At 39.1% G+C, this 16,639-nt stretch overlaps 1 long non-coding RNA gene across 19 annotated transcripts in view; it reads left to right on the top strand.

Annotated features, from left to right (window-relative positions):
• LOC147361060 (uncharacterized) overlaps positions 1-16,639 on the top strand; it is a 137,850-nt gene that overhangs the window by 52,954 nt on the left and 68,257 nt on the right. For 2 of the 19 annotated variants that reach the window (XR_015139698.1, XR_015139690.1), the window contains one exon: positions 3,927-4,020. The exons of 16 other annotated variants lie outside the window; for them this stretch is intronic. This is a non-coding gene — a long non-coding RNA (uncharacterized LOC147361060). Of the gene's footprint in view, positions 1-3,926; positions 4,021-10,938; positions 11,084-16,639 lie in introns of those variants that run through there. One more of the 19 variants, XR_015139686.1, reaches the window with a different exon arrangement.

The raw sequence follows: 16,639 nt of genomic DNA, 5'->3' as shown, positions 1-16,639 counted from the left end.
TTGCCTGTTGGAATGAGATTATTTGATTAACATTCCTAGAGAATTCTTTAGCTAGTGTTTCTGGCTTAAGTTGGTCCATGTCAACTCTTCCCTCAAGTAGGGCAAGGCCTGGGAGATGACCTTCTTTTCTCTCTTTGCTCAAGAATCTCAGTGCTGGAGGTTCTGTGAGCTCTACCAGCTGAGAACCATTTATGCCATAAAATTTAGGAACCTTCTGTAACATGCTTGGACAGACCTGAGTATCCTTAATCAGCATAACAACTTGTTCTCACAGGACCCTTCTCATCTGTTGCCTACTCTGATGTCTGCATGTTGATTTTTTTCCTCCTTCCTTTTTCCAGTTTTATACTTTAAGACTTTTTAGAATCTCCTTTACTGCTATCAAGAAGACTTGAAAGTTGACTTTCTGACAGTTAAGTAGAGGCAGGAGGAGTTACTGAACATTAATGGACTTACTCCATTGATAATTTGGGTGGTTTCTCTGGCCTTATGTTTAGAAGCCTTTTCATCTTTGTATTTTTCTACCCTGCCATTTTAAGTGAATGTTTCTTAAGATGACAGGTTCTCCAAGAGCTTAATCTGAACTGGAGGAATTTAAAAAACTGATCCTAAGAAAGGCCAAAGGATTTCAGAGAAAGGAAGAATTTACAAAGTGAGATCTATAATAATGGCTGTCTTGGGGTCTCCTGAATTAAGTATGCACTGTTTAAAAAATAATAATTCTATGTACCTATTAATTTTGGGGCAAAGCAATGCAACACTCATCTTTTTTAGGCTATTGAAGTTTGTAATTAAGTGATGAAATGTACTCTTCTCAAATCAGCAGCAGTTAGCTAGATGTTTCTTTTATCAAGAATAAACTATATTGCTTTTTTAGAGATGATCACAGAAATGAAAAAACATCACTAGACTAGCTAAATCAAGACAGTGAATGGAAGGGAAAAAGAATCATTTAAGAAAACAACTGAATCCATACAGAAACATTCCTTCTAAAGGTTTTGACATGGTGAAGGAAGTTATTTATGTATCTCAACTGTTATAAAGTTGTATAATGTGAAAGAAGAAGGTAGAACTAGAGGAGTACAGAAAAGGGGACTGGGGAAATTTCCTTTTACAGACACAAAGACTTTCTTTTGTTGAAATGGAAAAAAAAAACCCAGAAGCTGAACTTGGTGGGTTTGAGGGCTTGCAAATGCAACCAGCTGAAACTTCGTAAACATTTAGCATAAAACTCATTTTTAATCTCATAAACTTAATTTTTCCCCTAGCATATGGGATGCATAAAAAGGAAATAAAACTTTAGTAAATTGAGCCTTACTTGTGCTTTATAAAAAAGAAATTGAATTGCTCTAATGGCAGCTGCAGCTGGCTTTCAGCTCTGAACAACCGGTGTAAATCTAGTTTTTAGTGCTTGATTTAGTAAACACTCAGCTGCAAACAGGCTTCGAAAACAACTCTGAATGCAGGGTTTTCCGTAAAGGCAGTTATGTAACCTCTGTGTGTTATGCCTTTAAAATGTGTGAAGAACAGCAGAATCCCTGATATCTTATAATTATCCTTTGCTCTATGTTTAAATCTGCATGGACTTTGCTACTCAGTGTACATAGAGCTGGCACAAATGGGTTCTAATAGGCTATAAATCTAAATGTATGTATAATACTCATTAAAAAATTTTAGGGACTTCCCTGGTGGTCTAGTGGTTAAGACTCCATATTCCCAATGCAGAGGGCAAAGGTTCAATCCCTGGGCATGGAACTAGATCCTGCATGCCATAACTAAGATCAAATATCCCAATTGCTGCCGCTAAGACCCAGCACAGCTAAGTAAATATTAAAAAGAAAATTTTTTTTTAAGGTACAGCACTCTGGCTTGAAAGCCAGAGTTGAGCTGAACTTTTATCTCCAAGTGATAATTACAGCTCGTTTTAGGTTCTGCTCTTCTCTGAGTCTTGACACACTCCCTATACATTGGGCAATATCCAGCTGCTTCTAAATTGACACACAAATAATGATTCTAATGCCACTTTATCCTAAATATTTTTCAATGACCTGAATTGTGTGGGGGATTTTTTGTGTTTTATTTGTTGTTGTTTTTTTTCTTCAATCAGTCTATATAATCACAAAATGAGAGTTGGCCCCTTACAATGTTCCTACTAAAGGAATCTTGTGAAATAATTCTGGCTAGGATGGCCAAGGTTAACCCCAGGAACAACATGGAATTAGGATAAATCCATGCCCCTTTCTTCCTCCCTTAATCATCTTCCAGTATCTCAGGCTTATTTTCAGCTGGCTGTCAACCCATCCTGACTAGTCAGGATAAGTGGTAAGGTACTTACTCTCTTTTTCAGGGACATTTCCAATTTTAGAAGAGAAACTTGAATGTGTAAAAGTCCTAACACCTGAAATTTGTGCTATTTTCAGGTTCTGGGGTTGATATTCTGAGCAGAGGGCCGTTTGTTCTAAGGCTGTGTCTGGACCCCGTGGCTGGACTTAAGAGAAATAAATTGACACACATGCTTTTTCCCACCATCTGGTCGTTCAGCAGCCAGCAGTCAGAGCTTAGTTAACTTTATGAAACGTGAAAACAAGATTGCTGTATAGCGTGATAGGTGAAGTGAGTCCCAGGTGGGTGAATCTACTCATGGCTGTGCTGTGACCAGCTGAGTGACCTTAGGGAAGCCACTTAACCTCTCTGAGCTTCTGTCTTGCCTTTCAGAGCTGTTGCAGGATCAATTAAAAACATGAGAAAGTACTTTGAAAACTGTAATGTATTACACAATGCCAATGGGGAAGTGCAGGTTACATACACAGTGAAGAGTGTCTTTCCTCGAAGAGGGTAATGGTCTCCTGTACCATTGAGTTTCAGACAAATAATGTGAGCAAATAACAGATCCTGTTCTGTCTGTGGATGAAATTCTGCATCCTGGAGAAGATTGGATCACTGACTATGCAAACAGTGAAAAAAGATGAAAGCACCACAGAAATACAAGTGAAAATATTTATCATGAGAAGTGCTGGTTATTTCAGGTGTAATCTGTATTATACCCTACCCAGTCAGGGGTCAAATAACATCATGTCTCTTTTTAATACTCAATAACTTGAGAGCCTACTTGTTTATATTGGAAGTTCAACATTTTTCTTTTCTATATTTTCATTTTAAATTTTAAATTGAAGCTTTTTATGTATGTATTGTTTAATATGGAGAAGGCAATGGCACCCCACTCCAGTACTCTTGCTTGGAAAATCCCATGGACGGAGGAGCCTGTTAGGCTGCAATCCATGGGGTCGCTAAGAGTCAGACACGACTGAGCGACTTCACTTTCACTTTTCACTTTCATGCATTGGAGAAGGAAATGGCAACCCACTCCAGTGTTCTTGCCTGGAGAATCCCAGGGACGGGGGAGCCTGTTAGGTTGCAATCCATGGGGTCGCACAGAGTCAGACACAACTGAAGTGACTTAGCATAGCATTGTTTAATAGTTTAAACTCACAATAGTTTAAAATGGCCAATAGTAGTCAAAGATCTATTTCAAAATTTAACTGTTTCCTGACTTACCCCGTTTCACTTCCCCTGGTCCCAGTCCCCAAAGGTAGTGACTTTCAATTCATTTAAAGCTCTCCTGGCCTTAACGTGTCTCCAGAGCTCTAAAAGCTATGCATTACATTGTTATCTTTTGATTTATTTTAGACATTATCTATTTAAATTCTTTTGTTTTCTTTTACTTTTTAAATTTTTTGGCTGAACTGCATGGCAGGCAGGATCTTATTTCCTCAACCAGAGATGGAACCTGCACCCCCTGCAGTGGAAGCACAGATTCTTAACCACTGGACTGCCAGGGAATTCCCCTTAAATTCTTGTTATGAAAGATATATCTACCTCTTTATTCTGCCATCATTTTGTTCCTCCTTTCTTATTTTCCAATATAGTTCTACTGTGCTGCTGCTAAGTCGCTTCAGTCCTGTCTGACTCTGTGCAACCCCATAGACAGCAGCCCACCAGGCTCCCCCATCCCCGGGATTCTCCAGGCAAGAACATTGGAGTGGGTTGCCATTTCCTTCTCCTGTAATTTTGGTTAAATTAGTATGATGATTATTCTAATATTTTTTATAATTGAGCATCTCTGTATATATGGTTATCTTTCCTTCCTTACTCTCTATTTTTGATAAAATTAAGAATGTCTGTTTTTTCATTTGCCTAATTTTTCTTTGTATTTATTTTTAGTAATTTCCATTTCTTCTAATAGCCTTTTGCTAAAACTTTCCACAAAATTTATCACAACAGCTAATCTATCAGTTCTTATATATACATTTTGAGACATTACCCCCTAGAGATCTTTCTAGGCTGGCTGGACAGTGATCATTTTTGGATAACTTTTGGCCTCATTCCAGAACTCGGTGGGCTTTCTGAACTTGTAACTTGCTTTTTGTTTCTCTTCAGTTCAGTTAAGATCAGTTGCTCAGTCATGTCCGACTCTTTGCGACCCCATGAATTGCAGCATGCCAGACCTCCCTGTCCATCACCAACTCCCGGAGTTTACCCAAACTCATGTCCATCGAGTCAGTGATGCCATCCAGCCATCTCATCCTCTGTCGTCCCCTTCTCCCCCTGCCCCCAATCCCTCCCAGCATCAGGGTCTTTTCCAGTGAGTCAACTCTTCACATGAGGTGGCCAAAGTATTGGAGTTTCAGCTTCAGCATCAGTCCTTCCAATGAACACCCAAGACTGATGTCCTTTAGGGTGGACTGGTTGGATCTCCTTGCAGTCCAAGGGACTCTCAAGAGTCTTCTCCAACACCACAGTTCAAAAGCATCAGTTCTTCGGTGCTCAGCTTTCTTCACAGTCCAACTCTCACATCCATACATGACCACTGGAAAAACCATAGCCTTGACTAGACAGACATTTGTTGGCAAGGTAATGTCTGTGCTTTTGAATATGCTGTCTAGGTTGGTCATAACTTTCCTTCCAAGGAGTAAGTGTCTTTTAATTTCATGGCTGCAATCACCATCTGCAGTGATTTTGGAGCCCCCCAAAATGAGGTCTGACACTGTTTACACTGTTTCCCCATCTATTTCCCATGAAGTAATGGGACCAGATGCCATGATCTTTGTTTTCTGAATGTTGAGCTTTAAGCCAACTTTTTCACTCTCCTCTTTCACTTTCATCAAGAGGCTTTTGAGTTCCTCTTCACTTTCTGCCATAAGGGTGGTGTCATCTGCATATCTGAGGTTATTGATATTTCTCCTGGCAATCTTGATTCCAGCTTGTGTTTCTTCCAGCCCAGCATTTCTCATGATGTACTCTGCATGTAAGTTAAATAAGCAGGGTGACAATATACAGCCTTGACGGACTCCTTTTCCTATTTGGAACCAGTCTGTTGTTCCATGTCCAGTTCTAACTGTTGCTTCCTGACCTGCGTATAGGTTTCTCAAGAGGCAGGTCAGGTGGTCTGGTATTCCCATCTCTTTCAGAATTTTCCACAGTTTATTGTGATCCACACAGTCAAAGGCTTTGGCATAGTCAATAAAGCAGACATAGATGTTTTTCTGGAACTCTCTTGCTTTTTCCATGATCCAGTGGATGTTGGCAATTTGATCTCTGGTTCCTCTGCCTTTTCTAAAACCAGCTTGAACATCCGGAAGTTCACAGTTCACGTATTCTGAAGCCTGGCTTGGAGAATTTTGAGCATTACTTACTAGTGTGTGAGATGAGTGCAGTTGTGCGGTAGTTTGAGCATCCTTTGGCATTGCCTTTCTTTTGTTTCTCTTAGCAGACAGTATAGCAGAGGGAATCAGGATGGCAGCCATTGCCACACCAGTCCCTTGAATCAGATTATTTCATTCATCTGTATACTTGGTGCCTTGTTATCATTAGCACTTTTTATTCACTATCATCTTGAAAATTCCCCCTTTTCTCACCCTTGTTTTGATTCACCTCTTCCTTGATTCCTATATATTCCTTCTCCTTTTACCCCCTTACATAGTTGAAGGCATCTTTAATAGCTTCCTGAAAGTATAGAATAGAAAGTTTTTGAGATTTTACATTTCTAAAAGTGTTTTAATTTTGCCCTATCTATAATTTATAGTGGAGTATGGCACCCCACTCCAGTACTCTTGCCCGGAAAATCCCGTGGATGGAGGAGCCTGGTAGGCTGAAGTCCATGGGGTCACTAAGAGTCAGGCACGACTGAGTGACTTCACTTCCACTTTTCACTTTCATGCATTGGAGAAGGAAATGGCAACCCGAATCCCAGGATGGGGGAACCTGGTGGGCTGCCGTCTATGGGGTCACACAGAGTCGGACACGACTGAAGCGACTTAGTAGTACTAGTAGTATTGAATTCTAAGTTGAAAGTAATTTTCCTTCAGAATTTTAAAGGCATTATTTTACTGTCTTCTGGATTCCAGTGTTGGTCTTGGGAAGTACAAAGCCATTCTGAATCCTAACAGTTTGAATGTGACCATTTTCCCCTCTCTCTCTAACTTGCAGGAGATTTTCTTGGTCCACAGTACAGGCAGACCTTGTTTTATTGTGCTTCAGAGATACATAAGGAAGGTTTCTGACAACCTGTGTAGAGCAAGTCTCTTGGTGGCATTTTTCCAAAAGCATTTTGTTCACTTCTTGCCTCTGTGTCAAATTTTGGTAATTCTTGTGATATTTCCATTTTTCCATTATCAGCAAGTCTCTGTACATCAGCTGTTATACTGTACTCCTGTACTTTTCAAGGTCCTGTACTGTTAGATTGAAAATATTATTTTTCAATAATATTTTTTATTTTTTGTTTTTTATGTATTATTTGTGTTTGTTTTTTATGTATTATTTGTGTAAAGTTTTATAAATCTATTACAGTATAATACAGATGGTGTATATACAGATGGTGTTAGTTGGGTATCCAGGCTAACTTGTTGGACTTAGGAGCGAATTGGACTTATAAACACACACTTGGAATGGAATTCATTCATATATAGGAGACTTACTGTATTTGCTATGTTAAGCTGTGATTAGTGATCTTTAATGTTACTATTGCAAAAAGTTTATAACTCATTGAAGGCTCAGATAATGGTTGACATTTTAAATTATTTTATATTAAAATTTTCATTTGTTACTTTTTTTAAAATTTCAAGAACACTTTTTGTTTTCTGAATGCTCCTTTTTGGAGGATTCTATTCTTGCTTCTGGAATGCAATTGTTGCCCCTGAAGATACTAGTTACAGTTTTTTAAAAGCATTCCTCTCTTTGTATTATTTGTTTCCTTAAAGTTTTTTTTCCTGTTTGCCCTGATATTTATCTTTCACATTGAAAGTAAAAATCACTCAGTTGTGTCCGACTCTTTGTAATTCCATGGACTGAACAGTCCATGGAATTCTCCAGGCCAGAATACTGGAGTGGGTAGCCTTCCCTTCTCCAGGGGAATCTTTCCAACCCAGGGATTGAACCCAGGTTTACCTGCATTGCAGGCGGATTCTTTACCAGCTGAGCCACAAGGGAAACCCAAGAATAATGGAGTGGGTAGCCTATCCCTTCTCCAGGCCATCTTCCCGATCCAGGAATCAAACTTGGATCTCTCGCATTGCAAGTGGATTCTTTACCAACTGAGCTATCAGGGAAGCCCATGTTTCACATTAGAGTTTTCTCATGTGTCTGGCAGCCCTTGTTTGCTCATAATCAAGATTAGGGAACTTAAACTCTGATTAAAATCTCTGCAAATGCGGTTGAGGTTTGTTAATTTTGAGCTTCAAAGTGGGGTTATCTTCACTTGGGTCACTTGGAGGGAAGAGGTCCATGTTAATGTTTTGAAAACTTTCCCTTTTTCTCTGTTACAGTTTTGCTAGTCTTAACAATTTTTGCTAAAATTTCAGGATCAATATGTATAGTGTATGTATAGTAGCATACACTACAGTATCCTATTATAATTCTGTGCCTTTGAATAACTTTTGTTTTTGAATAAGACATTTGTGAATCTTGTTTCTTCTGTCTTTTACTGACCTTGTAAGCTACATAACTATAAAATGTGACTTATTACATAGTGCCTTTTGGTATTATTCTTTCTGAAAGAGATTTTTCTATTGAAAATATGACAAGCAATGTCTTTAAAACAAAAGAAGTATTTCCCAGTCTCCTTACTTTGAAACACATGATTTTCATCAGCTGCTTTTTTCTTCTTGGCAGCAACCATTTAGAAAATGACAGACTCTACTTGCACCATCATAATCCATTCTTCCCACCATCTGCTTTCCCTCCAAGCCAACAGACTATACCTCTTCTTGCAAGGCAAATCCAATCAATGCTTATACTCCAACTGTCAGACCCTACTTGTGGCACATCCATCAGCAGCACAAGAGTTGCAGATGTCATAGGATGGAACCCAGCTGAGATAGGTGCCTTGTCTCCCTAGCTGTTAAGTAGGAGGCTTTCTGATATTAGATCTTGGGCTGTTCTGCCACCCTGAACTTTCCTTTTCCTCATCTCTAAGTTGGGAATAATATCGCTAATTTTCACAGTGGTCATGAGCATGGATAGCCTGGATAGCATCACTGACTCAATGAACATGAGTCTGAGCAAACTCCAGGAGATAGTGAAGGACAAGGAAGCCTGACATGCTGCAGTCCATGGGGTTGCAAAGAGTTGGACATGACTTAGCGACTTAACACCAACATGAGCACTGAATGAAATGATTAGGCTGGAGGCTTCTCAGAACTGCTTTAGAGCAGTTTTAGCATCTGGGCCTTTTAAAGGAGGTTTGAAGGGGGTGCCTGAAGCATGCTCACTCTGCCAGAGGATGCAGGTGCTGCCCAGTGCCCTAATATGTGGATTCTAGAGCATATATTCTTTGGTATCTCTGATTTTCTTGAAGAGATGGGAATACCAGACCACCTGATCTGCCTCTTGGGAAATTTGTATGCAGGTCAGGAAGCAACAGTTAGAACTGGACATGGAACAACAGACTGGTTCCAAATAGGAAAAGGAGTTCGTCAAGGCTGTATATTGTCACCCTGTTTATTTAACTTATATGCAGAGTACATCATGAGAAATGCTGGGCTGGAAGAAGCACAAGCTGGAATCAACAACCTCAGATATGCAGATAATACCACCCTAATAGCATAAAGTGAAGAGAAACTAAAGAGCCTCTTGATGAGAGTGAAAGAGGAAAGTGAAAAAGCTGACTTAAAACTCAGCATTCAAAAAATGAAGATTGTGGCATCTGGTTCCATCACTTCATGGCGAATAGAAGAGGAAAAAGTAGAAGCAGTGACAGATTTTATTTTCTTGGGCTCCAAAATCACTGCTGATGGTGACTATAGCCATGAAATTAAAAGGCTCTTGCTCCTTGGAAGGAAAGCTGTGGCAAACCTAGATAGTGTATTATAAAGCAGAGACATCACTTTGCTGACTAAGGTCTGTATAGTCAAAGCTATGGTTTTTCCAGTAGTCACGTATGAATATGAGAATTGGACCATAAAGAAGACTGAGTGCTAAAGAACTGATACTTTCCAATTGTAGAGAAGGTGCTTGGAGTCCCTTGGATAGCAAGGAGATCAAACCAGTCAATCCTAAAGGAAATCAACACTGAATATTTATTGCAAGAACTAATGCTGAAGCTGAAGCTCCAGTACTTTGGCCACCTGGTGGGAGGAGTCTACTTATTAGAAAAGGCCCCAATGCTTGGAAAGTTGAAGGCAAAATGAGAAGAAGGCTGCAGAGGATAAGATGGTTAGATAGCATCATTGACTCAATAGTCATAAGTCTGAGCAAACTCTGGGAGAGAGTGGAGAATAGAGGCTGTCATGCTGCAGTCCATGAGGTCACAAAGAGTTGGACAAGACTTAGCGACTGAACAACACAATATTCCATTGTATGTATGTACCACATCTTCTTTATCCATTCTTCTGTCAATAGACATTTAGGTTGCTTCCATGTTGTGGTTATTGTAAATAGTACTGCAATAAACATTGGGGTGCATGTATCTTTTCAAATTATGGTTTTCTCAGGATATATGCCCAGGAGTGGGAATGCTAGATCATAGGATAGCTCTATTTTTAGTTTTTTAAGGTACCTCCTTAAAGCACCCCCATAGTAGTTGTACCAATTTACATTCCCACTAAGAGTGTAGGAGGGTTTTGTTTTCTCCAAACCCTCTTCAGGATTTATTGTTTGATGACGGCCATTCTGACCAGTGTGCAGTGATACTTCATTGAGGTTTTGATTTGCGTTTCTCTAATAATTAGCGATGTTGAGCATCTTTTAATACTGTTTGGTCATCTGTATGTCTTCCTTGGAGAAATTTTTATTTAGATTTTCTGCTGATGTTTTTGATTGGGTTGTTTACATTTTTATATGTTGAGCTGCACAAGCTGTTTGTATATTTTGGAGATTAAGCCCTTTAATTGGTTGCTTTGTTTGCAAATATTTTCTCCCATTCTGAGGGTTGTCTTTTTGTTTGGTTTATGGTTTCCTTTGTTGTGCAAAAATTTACTGATTTAAATAGTATTTTACATTAATAATGAGATTGAATGATTTTCAAACTTTAATGTCCATTTATAGCTATTATTAATTTTCTATTTGATTGTCTTTTCCTTCTAGGTATGTATGCATGTATGTGTGTGAAGGTGTGTGTTCATATATCAATTATTTTTCTTTTATATATGTTGCAGATATTTTTTTCTGGTTATTGCTTGATTTTTAACTTTGTTAATAAGGTCTTTTCTTGTATGATCTCCAAGTTTTTATGTCATATAATTTATTTAAAAATAACTTTATTGAGATATATATCACATAGCATACCATTCTCCTATTTTAAGTAGTTCTTAGTTCTCCTATTCAATAATTCTTAGTATATTTATAAAATTGTGCAACCTTCACCACAGTTAATTTTAGAACATATTGATCGGTGCCCCAGAAAACCCCTATACTCATTTGTAGTCACTTTCCATTTCTCCTCAGGTTGCTCCTACTTCCCCATCCTAAGCAACCAGTTTTTGTTTCTATGCTGCTGCTGCTAAGTCGCTTCAGTCATGTCCGACTCTGTGTGACCCCATAGATGGCAGCCCACCAGGCTCCTCCATCCCTGGGATTCTCCAGGCAAGAATACTGGAGTGAGTTGCCATTTCCTTCTCCAATGCATGAAAGTGAAAAGTGAAAGTGAAGTCGATCAGTCGTGTCTGACTCTTCTCGACCCCATGGACTGCAGCCCACCAGGCTCCTCCGTCCATGGGGTTTTCCAGGCAAGAGTACTGGAGTGGGGTGCCATTGCCTTCTCCGATATAAATTATTGATCTTTTTAAATAGCTTAGTTGTATCAGTACTATTTCCTTGAGATTCAGCCCATCCTTTTCCCACTAATCTGTCTCCTTCATCTGTGTGGATGGACCTGTTTCTGAGCATGATTTGTTTATTCTTGTGCTGCCATCACATAACTGTGAGGACTGCAGCCTGATAGTATAGTTTTGGCATATTGTAAGGCAAGTCTTCCCTTATTTTTCTTTTCCTAAAATTTTCTTGGTGATTCTTCTGCATTTTCCCTTCTCTTTGAATTTTAGAGTTGGGTTCTTGAGTTTCATCAAGATAGTGTTTAAATTTTGATTGGAACTTTGTTGAAATTGTACATTAATTTTTGAAGAAATTTTATCTTTGCAATACTGGGTTTTCCAATATTTTAATTGAATTTATGGCTGTAATTTTAATTCATTAGAGGGAGGCTAGATATTCCATCTGGAATTAGCTTTTTAATTGGTTATTGATGTATAGGAAGGTCACTTACTGAGATTGAAACTGCAGAGGGAGGAACAGAGTTTGATAAAAAGATAATGAGATCTGCTTCTATGCATTGTACCTGAGATGCTTATGAAAATTGAAGATGGAGATGTATATATCAAATATTGCACCACTAATTTTGGTGATTTTTTAAAATAACAATGGGAAGAAGAAATGGTCCAGAAGGTCTTTTGAGTGAGAATATGATGTTTAAACCATAAATGAAATTATTGGACTTGAAAGCAAATCCAATAGATTCTCACACATAGTTGCAAATTTCTTTTTTAATAAAGAGGAAACAAAGCACCACTAATTATTTTATTTGACTTACCTCATGTTGAGAAACTGCTGGAATAAATAATTCTTGAACTCATAGCTGGCCATGTTCCCTACAGCCTTCCCCTTTCTCCAAGGTCCTGGTTGCATTGTATTTTTCCATTATCCCAGGTTTCAGCATAGCAGGTTGTAATCTGGGTTTCCTAGGCAACCTAAGTGGTTATGATGAAGGTGATGATAATGGTAACCAGTGATAGTCTTCTTCCCTGTACATGGCTACTCTTGTAAGATCCCTAATTTCTCAGTCTGAAGTCCTCAAATATCTCAAGAAAACTTCCAGGGCATTCTGGTGAGTTTTTAAGCATGGTTCCCTTAGATTCCTCTCAGACCCTGACTTCTCCCCCTCTGCTGCTGTGTCTCCTCCACAGTGACTTGATGCCTGCTCTCTGATGTCCACCAAGATACTAGGGGGTTGACTCATAGCCACGTCCAGCACAGGGTCATGCTGCCTTTCAGCTAGCCCACAACTGATGTTCTAACACATGCTGTATCAAAGATGGGTAACAGATGCACAAAAGCCTTGCTGTATTCTCTTATTAGTGGGGAGACTCCGGTCTCTGAACCTCATGTAACTTTCTTCCCTGGCCAGAAGAGAGCCAGCGTGGGCTCTTAGCAAACACTTGTCTGCATGGGATGGATTCACTGGATATGCTGTGTAACTCCACTGAGTTCAACATCTCATTCTCCAGTTGTCCACCTGGGTGTGGGGCCCTAACCAAACTTGTCTGCCTGATTATCAGTCTCTTCAGTCATGGTCTCATAGATATTTGGTGTCCCATCACTGGGCATGTCTAGAAATGATGAGAAAGTCTGAAGCCTAGGATGACGACAGTGTAGATTCAAGCTGAAACCCCTTCTGCTCATCAAGGGAAATGAATCAGAATCATGTATTAAGTTTGAGTCATCCTAACAGGCTTGTAGCCATCTGCTCATACTTGTAAGAAAAGAGACAAATTGTGGTTTCAGGCATATGGCTTTTGCTATTAAACCTTATTGTATTCTTTTATTGGTGAAAGCAATACATTATTTAAAACTAAGAAAATGTTATGAAAGTGTTAGTAGCTCAGTTGTGTCTGACTCTTTGCGACCCCATGAACTGTAGCCTGCCAGGCTCCTCTGTCCATGGGATTCCTAAGAAAATGTTATAGCATGAGACTAAACCTATAATGAAATATTATGTATTATATTTATGATTTGATACTCAAACTAAAGGAATGCATATGAAGGCAGAAATGGAAGGAACATGAGGAAAATTGTGGCCATGGACAAAAACACCAGCTTCTACCTTACTCATCACTTTTTTTTGGCTTGGGAGTGGCTGGAAGTTAAGAGAGAGACTGTCTCGATGGCCATTCTTTGACCTAGTGGTGAGTTAAGAACTACCTCTTCCTCTGTGTTTATCCTTCTCTTCACTTCAAAGGGATGAAGAGGTTTGGTGACCTCAATTTGACCTAGTCTTTAAGACCTGCTGTGGACACTCATTATGACTTCTCTGCTTTGATTGATTTGAGCTATTGGAAACACACAGAATTTAATATTAGAGAGTTCCACCTTGACGATGTTAAAGTCTTCCAAAGTCAGTAGAGATAGAAGGGTGGGTGTATCTGAAATGTGAACTTTAGAAGCTTGCTGTTCTAAGTCAACCTCTGCTTTTAGACAGGACTTTCATTCCATCGTTCAGTCTATTCTAATAATATCTCAAAGACAGCCTGTGGTTACATAGTGCCATGGCTCATAAGCATTATTATTTAGAAAAACTTTTGCAACTTTTGAAACATAAGGCATGTATTCCCATTCTATCTTCAGTGAAAGTGACAAATCATTATTTAGTCCTTCTGCCTCCAAACTGCATGTGGAATGGGACGTAAAGGAAAAATTTTTTAAACAGCAAAAATTTATTCTTTCACAATTCTGAAGCACAGACGTGAAAAATTAAGATGGGGGCATGGTTGGTACCTTCTGGAAGTGCTGAGACAGCATACATCTTTACCTGGACACTATGTCTCTATGTCTTCTCCTTTCTTGTCTCTTATGTGGAAATTTGTCATTGGATTTAGGGCCCAGTCTAAGTTCAAGATGATCTCATCTTGAGATCCTTAATGGAATTACATCTGCAAAGACTATTTCCAAATAAGATTGCATTCACAAGTACTGGGGGTTGGTACCCGCCATGAGAAATATATAAGCTTTAATGTCAGACAGACCTGAATTTAAATCCTGGATTCACCACTTCCTGTGTGACCTTGGAAAAGTCATTCAACCTCTTGGAATTTGTCTTTCTGCTACTCTAAAGTGGAGCTCCAGTTCCATCTCAGCAGGTGGTTAATATGAATTAAATAAAACAATAGATGTGAACAGGGCTGGCATACATTATGTATTCAAGAAATTCACTTAACCTATGTGTTATTTTCAGATGTGCCCAACATCTAAGTCACTATTTCATATTGATCTTGCTGCTTATGTAGCAAGTGACGTCAATAAGGAAAGAGTTCATTACAATCAAGGAAGTCTTTAGAAATCTAGTTACAGCCTGAAGATTGGACTGATACCCAGGAGATGGAATTATTTTGCAACCTAAGATTAGTTCACTGAAAAAGATTAATGAGTCACATTATACAATCGGCTCAAGCTAATAACAAATGAATATGTTCTGGTTTTTAGCTAGAGTTGATTTAATAATATTTGTGCAACAACAGTATTAAATTCAAAAGCTGTTTTAGTGAGTTGACCCTCACCCAGAACTTTCCTCTCAGAGATGAGATCATTTGGGGACAGCTCCTTGTATTCTGGAGGTTCTAGGGTCGTCAAGAACGCCTCCAATCCTCAAAGACCTTGTTCTTTCTCCTTTTTTCCTGTGAAGTGTAAACTAACTAAAGCTTTTATCTACCTATTCCCACAAATTACATTATCTGAAAGAATTATAGGCTAAGCCAGAATCAGGCATTAATACCTTCATTGACATTAATTTATCTGGTTAACCATAGCAAATAGTAGAGTCTTGAGGTCATTTGTGTTGGAGAAAAGTAAGTCAGGATAGGATATTCAGACTCTTGGGAAGACATGGGTCATCTACAGGGGCTGAGCAACAACTGGTGGGCGGGTGTTTATTATCCTGACCTATTGGAACTCTGATTATATTTCAATTCGTATTTGGGTCAATTATGCCTTGTTTGTGATCCACACAGTCAAAGGCTTTAGCATAGTCAATAAAGCAGAAATATATGTTTTTCTGGAACTCTCTTGCTTTTTCCATGATCCAGCGGATGTTGGCAATTTGATCTCTGGTTCTTCTGCCTTTTCTAAAACCAGCTTGAAAATCAGGAAGTTCACGGTTCACATATTGCTGAAGCCTGGCTTGGAGAATTTTGAGCATTACTTTACTAGCATGTGAGATGAGTGCAATTGTGTGGTAGTTTGAGCATTCTTTGGCATTGCCTTTCTTTGGGATCGGAATGAAAACTGACCTTTTCCAGTCCTGTGGCCACTGCTGAGTTTTCCAAATTTGCTGGCATATTGAGTGCAGCACTTTCACAGCATCATCTTTCAGGATTTGGAATAGCTCAACTGGAATTCCATCACCTCCACTAGCTTTGTTCGTAGTGATGCTTTCTAAGGCCCACTTGACTTCACATTCCAGGATATCTGGCTCTAGGTGAGTGATCACACCATCGTGATTATCTGGGTCGTGAAGATCTTTTTTGTACAATTCTTCTGTGTATTCTTGCCACCTCTTCTTAATATCTTCTGCTTCTGTTAGGTCCATACCATTTCTGTCCTTTATCGAGCCCATCTTTGCATGAAATGTTCCTTTGGTATCTCTGATTTTCTTGAAGAGATCTCTAGTCTTTCCCATTCTGTTGTTTTCCTCTATTTCTTTGCATTGATCGCTGAAGAAGGCTTTCTTATCTCTTCTTGCTACTCTTTGGAACTCTGCATTCAGATGTTTATATCTTTCCTTTTCTTCTTTGCTTTTCGCTTCTCTTCTTTTCACGGCTATTTGTAAGGCCTCCCCAGACAGCCATTTTGCTTTTCACATTTCTTTTCCACGGGAATGGTCTTGATCCCTGTCTCCTGTACAATGTCATGAACCTCATTCCATAGTTCATCAGGCACTCTATCTATCAGATCTAGGCCCTTAAATCTATTTCTCACTTCTACTGTATAATCATAAGGGATTTGATTTAGGTCATACCTGAATGGTCTAGTGGTTTTCCCTACTTTCTTCAATTTAAGTCTGAATTTGGCAATAAGGAGTTCATGGTCTGAGCCACAGTCAGCTCCTGGTCTTGTTTTTGCTGACTGTATAGAGCTTCTCCATCTTTGGCTGCAAAGAATATAATCAATCTGATTTCAGTGTTGACCATCTGGTGATGTCCACATAGAGAGTCTTCTCTTGTGTTGTTGGAAGAGGGTGTTTGTTATGACCAGTGCATTTTCTTGGCAAAACTCTTTTAGCCTTTGCCCTGCTTCATTCCGTATTCCAAGGCCAAATTTGCCTGTTACTCCAGGTGTTTCTTGACTTCCTATATTCCAGTCCCCTATAATGAAAAAGACA

This window comes from Bos grunniens, chromosome 13 (genome assembly GCF_055505025.1).
Source record: "Bos grunniens cultivar Pamir isolate PY7600 chromosome 13, Bosgru_T2T1.0, whole genome shotgun sequence".
Lineage (NCBI taxonomy): Eukaryota > Metazoa > Chordata > Mammalia > Artiodactyla > Bovidae > Bos > Bos grunniens.
The sequence above is the reverse complement of the archived record's forward strand: the minus strand, read 5'-3'. Positions and strand labels throughout refer to the sequence as shown.